Here is a 7,003-nt window from a genome sequence, read left to right on the forward strand (position 1 = left end):
TGTATAACTAACAATTCTGGCAATTTACTCTGGCGAATGACAGTAATTTACTGTTTGAATCAGTGCTACCGCTTGGTCCTACATCGCTTGGCAGCTGTTCCGGATATCTCAGCCAAGGTCCTCTGTCTAGCTACCTTGTTTAACATGTGACAAGGAAGTGTATACAACTTGTATATTTTGAAGTTTGATTTTTTTAGGAGAATACTTTTTGTTGAGAAGTTAGTTGGATATGGTACAGCAGCAGATAATTTTATCGCCGCCACTGCCCACCGATCACTTTGCCATAAGAGTTAGCAGAAGTATCAAGGGTCATCTTATCCAATGTTATACTACCACTTTACAGATCATAGTTTGCTTAGAACTTTAGTAATTTTGAACAGCAGGCCAGAAAGCAAATTAAGGGCCCTTGTTTGTCTTTATGAGGTGACATAGCAATGGTGGTTATGAGCTAAAAGGCAAGTAAGGTCCATCTTGTTTTGTCCTTGAAAATATGTCCATAGATTCTCGTATTTACTTCCATTGATATTCATAGGGTAAAGCACAAGAACATAGAATGAAGAGGTTATACATGATTATGTGAAAGATCAAAGAATTCTATCTTTGTAATTTATGCATCATGATCTGTACTTCATTCTTGTTACACATGCTCAATTAAGAGCATTAAGTTTTGGTTGAGCAATGAAAACCAATGCTGGCAGGAAGAACCAGAAACCATTGATGACTTTTTTTTTTGGGTCAATGGATTGGACAACCCCCAAATCCTAGGTTACACACTCACACACACTACACCCACACACACTATATCCTTTTTTTTTGGGTCAAGCTTGTACTACATGAGACTCGAACCTGAGACCCCTTAATAAGAAAGGGGAACTGAGGATCTACTAAGATTGATATTAAAAAAGTTGGAGTAATTATCCAAATCGATTCCCAATTTTAAAAGCAGATATTTTAGTCTCCCAAAAAATTTACACAAAAACATCTTCATAATTTTATTCTGACAGACAAATTAGTTTTTAGTTCATTTTTTGGCAGAATAATTACTTATATTAGTCTCCAAGAATTTTAAAAACAGATATTTTAGTCTCCAAAAAAAATTAATATACAGATCAATTTCTAACATTTTTCTCCATTAGACATAACAGTCTTTCGTCCAAAAAAAAGTAAAATAAAAAAAAAGCAAGAAGCAACAAACAGTCTCCAACTCCTCCTCAAAAGCAGAATATAGAGCCTTAGCCAAAGCCACAAGAGAAGTTCAATGGCTACGAAATTTACTCACCAATATAAAGATCCCTCACCCACAAACAACCCCAGTCTACAGTGATAGCCAATCTTCCAGACACATTGCAGCTAACTTAATCTTTCATGAGCGGACAAAAATATTAAAATCAATTGCCACATCATCCGTGACAAGCTTCTTGAAGGTGTAATCCATTTGCTATCTGTCTCGTCGGCTGAACAAGTCGCTAACTTCCTCACCAAGCCCTTAGCTCCAGCTCCCTTTCGCTCGTGCACTTCCAAGCTTCGAATTCTTGACTTTTACATGCCAAGACATTCTAGCTTGAGGGGGCATGTTACTGATCAGCCAAGTTGCCAAACTTAGCAAGCTAATTACTGAGTTAATTACGACTTCACTTCTTTGTATATAGAGATTAGAGCAACTAAACCTAGTTAATTGAGTGAGTAGAAATTATGCAACAAGTTAGTTTTCTTGGAGTGTCTCTGTTATACTCTCCCTCCAAGTTGCTCCCTCATTCAATGATTTTTGTATATCTTTGCTTCTTTTCTCATCTCATCTTTAACCCCTTTCTCTTTTACTATACTAAATTCTCTTGCTATCTAGACAAATTAACTCATCTTAAATTCTTTTGCAAAAATTATGAATTGACTCAAATGACTCTTACTAATTCAAATACAGTGTGGATGGAAGATGCACTTCCGTTTATATGTAATTTGGCCTATTCAGATATTATGCGCCCTATTCATGAACGAATGCTACCTCTTTACATTGTCAAAAAAAAATATTATTGAAACGTATGCTATCTGTAACACTCTCACTACCAGAAAGTCACGCTTCCGGCTGCGCCACTCTAATAGCAAGAAATATTACAAACCGTATCGCTGATTACTTTTAAAACCGAAAATAAAAATTTATCTTAAAAAAACAAACACATAGATTCAAATACAAGACTTCTTACATAATATCATATAATATAATATACATAAAACATACAACTCCTATCCCTCTTACAAAATTGTAATAACAAAGACGAGGGAAGAGAATAATCTAATTAATTCAACAACATATAAACCAAACGCAGTATAACTCCTCTTAATGCTTCTTCTTCCGGTTCCTGAAAAGGTAAAGCTGTAGAGGGGTGAGAACCTAACCACACGGTCTCACCACAGAGTTTCAAAGTTGTCATAAGAAGATATTTAATAAGAAAACTATTTTCAAGCTCAGTGATTATCATTGCCTTATGAATCTTTTAAAAACCAATAAGTAAACGTTCAAAACTTCTTCAAAGAAACAACGTTTAATCTTTCAGAAATCCGAAACCGTTCCTTTCTTAATAGAAAATCTCAATCAGAAACCAATCACGCAATCAACAACACAATCATTAATTCAGCACCAAAGTTCATTCTCAAATGTAGCACATCAGGACAAACACAGGCAAGACAGACAAGGAAAGCACAAGTAGGTAGCAATTACAGCAAATAGTTCAAGTAGCAGTTAAGAACAGTTTAGCAATTAGGCAAACCCAAACAAGTGCAAACCCAAACAAAGCATACAAATGCATATGATGCATGCCTGTCCTATGGCTAATGAGGCTCATCTGTCAGTTATCCAACCAACCCGACAAGTCTGAATTGTCCTTAGACCGTCCCCTGTCGCGCATCCCCATAAGTCTATACATAGATTTTACATTCATATATCATTCAAATCACTCACTGGGAGCTATCCATACCCGGGAATTTATACGTGCCCGGTCACCCTTACGACGTAGGGTCAACAGAGTATCGAGACCCAACCTGGAACACGTGGTGGCAAACCACGGTTCTTTACCCAGGGAACTCGTATCTCAGATAAACGTGCGAAAGCCACATATGTTTATTCATAATCATTCATCCATCATCATTTCCGCATTTCATTAGCAATTCATATCAAACCAATCATTATTCAAGCCATAAGTCACTTTTTATTTCTCAAATCTCTTCAAACTCATAATTCAACTTCCCTCAAAATCAATTCCTTTTCAAATCGTAATCGCTTAATATAACATTTTACAAAACTTCCAAGAGAATTTCAATCATCACCTTAAAATGGAACTTTCTTTGAGAAGACACAAGACTTTAGGGAAGAATAACCTGCCTCACTTCTCAAACTCTTTAGAAATCCTCAGAATCATAATTACTCAAATTGAAATCATTTAAAATGGAGACTTAAAACCAAAACCAAGGCATGTAGGCCAAAAGTTCCGAGCCACTTTCAAAACCAACTTATTTATGCTTCAAAGCCAGTTTCATTTCGTTTGTAAATCGGAAACCTTTCCAAAGCTCGGAGTTGTTTAGTCTTGTTAAGTCAAAATTTAAAGAATACTTCAAAAGCAAAACAAACATAATTAATCAAAGTTCAACTTCTTTTAAAATCCACTAAAACTCTTCCAAAAGTACTTCTTTAATCAAACTTCAAAACATAGGCCCCTTCATATTTAAATCAATCGGGAAACATAAATTTTTATTAAACAGCTTAAACTCGAAACACCAATTTCTTAATAAATTAAGAACCAATTCGTAGAACCTCTCAAATCCCAATCCTTTTCTAAATCACATTTTAAAACAGAATCTAAATTTTTTATAAAAATTCGGCAGTATCTCCCCTAAAACTTGGACTTTGCCACCCATTTCGGGTCCCAACCAAACCATTATACAACCCCTTCCACAGGTTCAAAACCAAATCAGTTTAAAACCAGACTAATTTCGAAAATTCATATCCTTTTCATAATTCAAGAAATCAAATCCAGACTCAATCCATTTTCAATGAACCAAACTCCTTTTCCAAAATTGTAAGAAAATATTTCAGCAACCAACTATATAACCAAATCAAACCACAATCCAATCAAACCACAAACACGTTCATCCCAAAACAGCCCAGCAATACATAAGGCTTATACAACCACTAAAAGTACATTTATCACATTAATATCCATTTATAACATCTCCAAATCATGAAATTAAGTTCTTTGAAAAAAAGCCCCTACCTCGATAAGCAAAACCATAACCCACACGTGTCAACTGAACTCTTTTTGCTCAGCCCAAAATCAACGACAACTTAGACCTCAGCCCTAATCTCTTTCACAGCAAACACAGCAACTTTAACCACGGCACGTAAGAACCGAACTCAACCTAAAACATTAACGTTGCAAGGACCTTAAACATATATCACAGAATAGTGACTAAAAATCGGAACAGGGAAAGGCTTACTGAACCTACGAGTATCCGGAAAAACGGAACGGCGGCGACTCCGTTGACGACGCAGCAACTTGATGTCGCATGCACGGGTACTGAACTCAGCATGCAAGAACCACAACTCGGCCCTACATTACCATCATCTCAGTTACTCTAATAGGCTATGACGGAAAACTGATTTCGAAGGTTCAGAGACGATAAGGCTTACCCAGGGAAAAAGGACTTCAGTGGCGGTTCTTAGCGGCAGCAACGGCGGCGTGGAGCTCCGGCGACACAGCAGAGCGCGAGCATAATGATGGCGGAGCCAGCAACACGGCGGCGACGGCAGCTCCGCGACGGTTCTCTCTCTCGTCCTCTGTTCGGGACTCCAACGGCGGATCTGGTGGCGGACCTGAAGGCAAGGTGAGCTCCCTCTCTTCTTCACAAACGGCGACGGCGTCTGGCAGTGGGGAGGACAAACGGCGGCGGCGAGCGTGGACGGCGACCCAGGCTTCACAGACGGCGACTGGACGGCGCGGTTCTCTCCTCCTTCGCGACCTTCTCTCTCGCCCCAGTTCTAACCCGCGACGGCGTCGGCTTCACGAGCAGCAGCGGCAGTGAAGGGCTTCTTCCATGCCTGCGAGTATGACGGCGGCGAGGCGCTGATGCGATGGTGGCGGCGAGCTCCACCTCTCCTAGCGTTCCTTCATCCTCGGCGCCCCCTCCCTCTCGGTTCCTCGTTTCCCTCTCTCTTTCTTCTTTTCTTTCTTTCTTTCCTTTCTTTCTTTCTTTTCCAAAGCGTGTGTGTGCGCGTTAGTCTGTGACGGTGAGTGGGGGTGAGTGGGGTGAGGTGAGTGTAGTGTTAGGGTTTGGGGTGGTGTGGGGGTAGATTAGGAAATTTAAATAAAAATAGGGATAATAATGTAATTTTATAAAATAAATAAAAATAGAATAATAATTGAAAACCAAATTAAATATAGAGTATTTATCTCAAAAATACCTTCTAAATACAATTTTTAAATTATTTTCATTTAAATGTTAATTTAACAAAAATTGGAGTTAAGTAAATTAATTTTTTTTTATTTATAAAGTAAGGTTAGAAATCTAAATATTTAAAATTAAAGTATATAAAATATTCGTTATTTTTTTTTTCAATTATAAAGACTGATAGAAGATACACTTCCGTTTATATGTAATTTGGCCTATTCAGATATCATGCGTCCTATTCATGAACGAATGCTACCTCTTTACATTGTCAAAAAAAATATTATCGAAACGTATGCTATCCTCTGCTAACTTTTCAATGTGCAAATTAAATTAATCCAGCCATCTCAAAGATTCTCCAAGCTTATGATTTCAAGTAAATAGTAAAGCACTTAAAAATAAACACATACATTCACCACCTACAACAAAAAAAAAATAATGCATCGATAAGGAGCTGATAGCACTATTTACATCTGTGGATATCCAACTCGCTGTATTTCAGTCGCTATAGATTAGCAATTCAACCTACATACAGAATAACATCAAATTTAGTGATAGGATAATTTTATCTGTCCAACTAACACTCTTAATTTTTAATATGAATATTCGTATAATATATATACATCCGCCCAAATATTTAGTATCATTGAAATATAAATTCAATTTGTTAATAATATATAAATAATATTTGATATTATAAAATATAAAAAGATTAAATATTATATTTGAATAAAATAAATATATTTTTTAAGTTAATTTACACCCTTCAATTTTACACTATGTTATGTGCTCTTTTGTCTAGAAACTTTTAAAACATTCAAATAATAGTTCTCTTTTTTTCGTTCAAAATGAACAAATTAACTCATTAATAATAAACTTTAAAATCTACATGGATTGAAGTGTTTGTATTTCAGTTCGCATCAGTATACAAAAACAAAACATTTCTCACATAGGTATATTTCTTGTATCAACTCAGATAGACTCGACAAATTAAAGTGTTCCTTAACTTTTAGCTAATTTCGTGACACAATCCATTTACGCAATCTATGTACTCTTGCTAAACATTTCTTAAAATACTTTGTCTTGTTTTGATCATTTTAATTCTCGTACTACCAGATTTTATTTTATTTTATTTTTTTTCAAGTTCATCCACTAAGCTATATATATATATATACACTAGTCAAGTGATGCTTCCCCCTTAGTACGGCATTTTAGTTGAAATCCTAACGTCACTCGAAATTAATTAGTTGATTATTATTTCTAAGTCCTGATGGAATAATTATAGTAGTACTCTTGAAACTGAAAATGAACTTTTACATTGACTGCGTGCAACAAAAAGTAATGCCTTGTTAGCTTCTTTCTTATAATTTTCTATGTTATTTGCAGCCTCACATACATGACTTACTTTTTAGTCTCAGAAAAAGTATAGAAGAATAATAAAAATATGAATAATGGAATAAAAAAAGAAATTAATTTTAAAATCATAAATCAGATTATTAATTAATTATTTTAAATTTTAAATTTTAAAATTTTAAAAATAAGAATTTGTAATTAAACCAAATTATAATTG

General features: G+C 35.5%; 1 long non-coding RNA gene across 2 annotated transcripts; it reads right to left on the reverse strand.

Annotated features, from left to right (window-relative positions):
* Positions 2,133-5,304, reverse strand: LOC107636371. Of its 2 annotated transcripts, none has more exons than XR_001619336.2 (4): positions 4,679-5,304; positions 4,495-4,598; positions 4,263-4,407; positions 2,133-2,368 (listed from the first exon to the last, which is right to left on the reverse strand). It is a non-coding gene; the product is annotated as an uncharacterized LOC107636371 (long non-coding RNA). The 2 variants fall into 2 exon arrangements; XR_001619337.2 differs by having other exon boundaries at positions 2,304-2,354.

The sequence above is a fragment of the Arachis ipaensis genome, chromosome B01 (assembly GCF_000816755.2).
Source record: "Arachis ipaensis cultivar K30076 chromosome B01, Araip1.1, whole genome shotgun sequence".
Lineage (NCBI taxonomy): Eukaryota > Viridiplantae > Streptophyta > Magnoliopsida > Fabales > Fabaceae > Arachis > Arachis ipaensis.